Below are 6,156 nucleotides of genomic sequence, written 5' to 3'. Positions count from 1 at the left end.
ACGCACATACACACATATACACATACATACATACATACATACATACATACATACATACATACATACATACATACATACATACGCGCAGACGCATACACTCATATACGCACATACACTCATGCACACATGCACACACATATGCGCACATACACGCATACACATTTACACATATCAATATACGCACACGCACGTTCATACACGCGTACACAAACACGTGCATACGCACCCAGACATACAAAAACACGGATATACACACATATACACGCATACATATACACAGACACACACACACATACGTATACACAGACACACACACACATATATATACACAGACACACACATACACATATGCGCATGCATAAACACATACATACACACATATACACAGATACACATACATACATATACACAGACACACGCATATACACACACATATACAGACACACACACATATACATATATACACGGATATATACGCCCCCACTCACATACGTACGCATAAACACATACACTCATACACACACACACACACGCACACACATACATACATCCGCACACATTCACATACATACGCATAAACACATACACTCATACACACACACACACACATACATACATCCGCACACATTCACATACATACGCATACACATATATATACACACATATACACAGACACACACATATACATATACACACACACACATATACACAGACACACACATACACATACACCCACACATAAACACACATATACAGTAGCAAGAAACAGGACAGAAGACAGAAAAAATATGGCGAAAAAATATTACTAAAAAATACCCAATTTTCTCTTTAAACGCGAAATAAACGAACTGCAGCGGTGTTGTCATATGCACTGTGGCGACATGTCTGCTGTACAAGCTGCATGTCATTGCACCAGAATATCGCACCACAGATGCCACCATCTTTTGTTATTAAAAGCGGGATACTTCAAACAAAAATGACAACTCGTATTATTTCTAATTCAAAGCAGATTAAATCTATTTCGCTTATTTACTAACTTGTAAAAACAGGAATATGACATCATACATGCACACGCCCATCTGACACATATGCACGCACGCACACACACACACACACACACACACACACACACACACACACACACACACACACACGCCACACACACACACACGCACACACACACACACAAACACACACACACACACACACACACACACACGCACGTATGTGTAGTTTTGTCGATGGATTTATATAATGGTATACAAGATATGGATTCAGAGAATCACAGAAAGCTCCTCTAACGGACTCAGCTATCTGACAACAGAGTAATCCAAAACAGAGAAGTGCAATGCAGCGTGAAGAAGACTGCGAAACAGCCGTAAGCCTAAGGATGTCATGTTGTTAAATAAATATATTCATTTCTCATACACTCTGATATGTTGTCGTTTACTCACATACACACATACATTTTACACACACACACACACACACACATATGCCTATATCTGTGTGTGTGTGTGTGTGTGCGCGCGTGTGTGTGGCTAAGTAGTTAGAGCGATTGTAATCACGATCATGAGGTTGTGGTTTCGATTCCAGGACCGAACGATACGCTGTGTTGTTGAGCAAAACACTTTATTTCCCGTTGCTCTGCGATCGCTACGACATTTGGCAACGTCGGTCTGATGAAGATAATGAACACAAACACATGATGACGATAAATAAATCATCTGTACAGGTTGTTCAACAAGCAATGGCGGAATAATCGTCTGCCAAGTAGAATACGATGAGACAGACAGACAGAGACAGTGGGGAGAGAGAATTATAGAGCGTAGAAATACTATCAAATGATAAAATGATTATACTAAACACGTCAAAACCATACACTAAAGTAATTTATCCTGCTCATCTTGCTAAATATACTGTATACCAATGCTTCTCAAACTGGCAGTTTTGTTTTTCCAATTTGCCAGGGACCGGTAATATTTCTTAGTAATCTCTGTATATATAAACGGCAAAATGTTTGTATGAGTGTCCTTTATACAAGTCTACAATTTTTCAGTTAGAGGGCTCGCACTTTCTATGGTCATTCAAAACCGTCCAAGGGTGATCGTGCACATCTTTACATTTCCCCAGTCATCCCGCAAAGCCATTAAACAATCAATAGAAGTGACTTTTTTCTGAATTTTCTATCTAAAACCCAATCAAAATGCCCGAAACTTGATACTCCAATTGAATGCCAGCTAACTGTATGTGATTGGTCGGATATTTGGACAGTACTCGCGTGTATATGCGCACGCACGCAGCTGTATATGCATGCACTAGTATTAATTTATACCGGAAACAATAGGCAATATATATTTGCAATATATATTTGCCACCTAAATGTGGCTGATGCATATGGGACGATGCTACTGTATTTTATAGCCCCAGGAAGACATCTCCGCCAGCTGGCTAATGGCACACTGTCCGTGCCCTATCAGTATTTGCAAAAGGAAATCATCGTTCCAATCTCCAGCCTGACAAGATACACACAGACCCGGGTTTCTGAGTAGTAACCCGTCATCAGCGCGTGACAATCACCGGCTAGGGATGAGAAGGGATATTTCCAATGCAAATATATATGCTTTTTCCAGTGACAAAAAGTCGCTTATCTCAAAAAAGGAGAAACAAGTTAATATATATAATAAATATAATAAACGTTGACAATTTTTTTTTATCTTACATTTATTTTGTAAACAAATAATACAATATTACATAAGCATTTTATAAGCATTTTATAATGCTTTTTTCTTTTCTGGAAACTCCGCGTACGGGCAGCTGATGGCTCGCGGACCGGTACATTGGGTAGCAATGCTTTATATTACATTAAGCTGATATTTCGACAGTAAAATGCCCTATTCAAAGTTTAGTGAACTCTCTAGCTGACATTATTCATTTAAATTGGAAAATTATTATCTTTAAATCTCACAACGAGAGATATTCAGCAACAGTACTTTGGAGTAAAGAGTGCTTGCCAACATAACATGATAGTCCTAGCTGGCTATACGACACAATGATAGTCTCTTTGGAGTAAAGAGTGCTTGCCAACATAACATGATAGTCTCCAGCTGGCTATACGACACAATTTGTGTCCTTATATTTTCGAACAAGGGAACCTAGCACCCCCACTCAGCTCAAAACAATCCAGAAATCGCGATACACAGATATTGTTTTGAGCTGAGTGGGGGTGCTAGATTCCCTTGTTCGAAAATATAAGGACACAGATCGTGTCGTATAGCCAGCTGGAGATGATGCCTCCTGGGGCTAAATTACAGTAACATTCGTCCTAAACCATGACTGCCATGTGCTCCATTCTTCATTTAATTAATCATTTGCCAGTGCTACTATAGTCTGTCGTAATTTACGTCTGATTCAAATATTTGCAAAGAGCCTGTTGCGTGTGTCTTGTGGTACCAATATCTTTTCCGTGTTAGAGGAGGTTATCTGTATTCAGGGAGGTGTTCCGAACATTTACTTTTCTTATTGTGATGTTCTTTATCTATCTCAAGTATCTTCTTGATCATAGCATACAGCTGTCTCTTACTCGCTTGCTATATGCATAGTACACACACACACACACACACACACACACACACACACACACACCTATGTGGTTCAGAAGTTCACTTCACAACCATCTGACCCAGGTTCGATTCCACTGGGATAGTATATTTTACAGTAGTCTGTAGTTTATTATGTATGTCTATATATATATATATATATATATATACATGCACACACAGACACGTACACACACATACACATGCATAGATAAATAGACAGATATGTATGCGCGTGAGTGCGTATGTGCGCGTACGTTTGTGTGTGTGTGTCCTTACCATTGGTTGAATTAGTTGAATTGAGCTCACCAACCCAACCAATGGTAAGCACACACAGACACACACACACACACACACACACGATGCTTTCTCTCTTTGCTCCCCCTCTGCATAAACAAGTTCCTCATTCATTTAACTCCACACAAGAACCCACGAACCATTCTTTCCCTCCCCACTGGGTTTTTTTTCCCACAGCTATTGCAGCTGAGGACGATAAACCACATCAATGTCTCTAATTTGAGAGACCTACGAGTGCCATGACGCTGCTCCTCCTTAATTAATAAATAAAACAAAGATGAAAGCATGCTCTATTTATTCCGACGCTCTTAATAACGCAATTAAGAAGGTAAATTAGTTCGTTACAAAAGACAAAATTACATAAAACAAAGAGAGAAAATATTTATTCGCGTTAAACGCTTCCGAATCTCAATAAAGCAGACGATAATTAATTTGAAAATAATCTGACAATAACAACTTAGAAGTTACATATGAAAATTATGTCGTTCTGTTATGCCGTTTTTTTTTCTTTAATTAGCAGCACTTGAATACCTCGAGTTATTTAATTACGAAGCTTTATGTTAGGGTTTCAAACCACAATGAGAGTTCATTTTCCCTTCATCCATCTATTTTCTCCGATGTTGTGAGAAAAGAATAAAAATAAATAAATGCGCCCTTTTAAAGCCTAGCCAGGCTCATGGGCCCGGTTTCAGTGGCGTATGTGTTCCCCAGCTGGACGGGACACCAGTCCATCGCAGCGTTACTTATTTTTGCCAGCTGGGTGGACTGGAGCAACGTGAAATGAAGTGTTTTACTCAAGAACACAACGCATCGGCCGGTCCAGCAATCGAAACCAAAATCTTACGATCATGATGCTGACGCCCTAACCACTAAGCCACGCACCTCCACATAAATGTGCCCTCAAGAAAAGGGCTGTGAGAAAAACGTGGGGGAAAACAATAGCTCGTAATTTTTCTTCGACCAAAATCAAAGAGGAACATGGGACGATCGTAGGGTTAGAGCCTTCAGGCGCGTCCCCCGTGAGGTCCTATCGGAAGCAACCATCATTATACTTTCCAGCTAGATTCTCAGGCATGACCAAATGAGACTCTGGATATTATCAATCTATGTGAAGACATGTGGTTTAGTGGTTAGGAGTATTCACCTCACTATCGTAAGGTCGTGAGTTCGATTCCCGGCGGGAAGTTGTGTCCTTGAGCAAGACTCTTCATTTCACATTATTCAAGTCCACTGAAGGCGGTGAGCTGGCGGAATCGTTAGCACGCCAGGCGAATTTCTTAGTGGTATTTCGTCTGTCTTTATGTTCTGAGTTCAAATTCCACCGACCTCGGCGGAATTTGAACTCAGAACGTAGTGGCAGGCAAAATACCTATTTTTTACTACCCACAAGGGGTCAAACACAGAGGGGACAAATAAGGACAGACAAACGGATTAAGTCGATATTACATCGACCCCAGTGCGCAACTGGTACTTATTTAATCGGCCCCGAAAGGATGAAAGGCAATGTCGACCACGGCGGAATTTGAACTCAGAACGTAACGGCAGACGAAATACCGCTAAGCATTTCGCCCGGCGTCCTAACGTTTCTGCCAGCTCACCGATACCAGTAATATGACATACTGGGGATCAATCCAATCGACCATACCTACACACCTTGACATGTGTCTGTTTCTGTGAGTATTATAAAATGATTCTTAACACAGTAAACTAGAGAGCTGTCAAGATTCAGAACGGTTTTAGTTACATTCCTTTACAATGAAAGTTCAAACTCCACTGAGGTCGACATCGCTTTTATTACTTCCCAGGCCAATGAAATAGAATACAATAATTGCCATACATACATACATACATACATACATACATACATACACACAAACATGCACACTTATATAACTATATATTTGTATAAATGTACATACACATATATACGTCTATATGTGTGTATACGCACATACAGTAATCCCTCGCCATATTGCGGATCATCTATCGCGGGGAGGTTTTGGAATGTAACACCCGTGATAGTCAAGCCGTTACTATACATACATACATACATACATACATACATACATACATACATACATACACACAGCTAAAGATCAGCAAAAAAGAGAATACCTACTCTTGACTATTGAGAAATCTCCAGTTACTCTATTCAAATTACAAGTTCATGTTTATACCTATAATTATTGGGGCCCTGGGATATATAACACACTGCCTAATTACCAATCTTGAGAAATTAGGCTTCTCGAAACTAGAAGGA

This window comes from Octopus sinensis, linkage group LG23 (assembly GCF_006345805.1).
Source record: "Octopus sinensis linkage group LG23, ASM634580v1, whole genome shotgun sequence".
Lineage (NCBI taxonomy): Eukaryota > Metazoa > Mollusca > Cephalopoda > Octopoda > Octopodidae > Octopus > Octopus sinensis.
The sequence above is the reverse complement of the archived record's forward strand: the minus strand, read 5'-3'. Positions refer to the sequence as shown.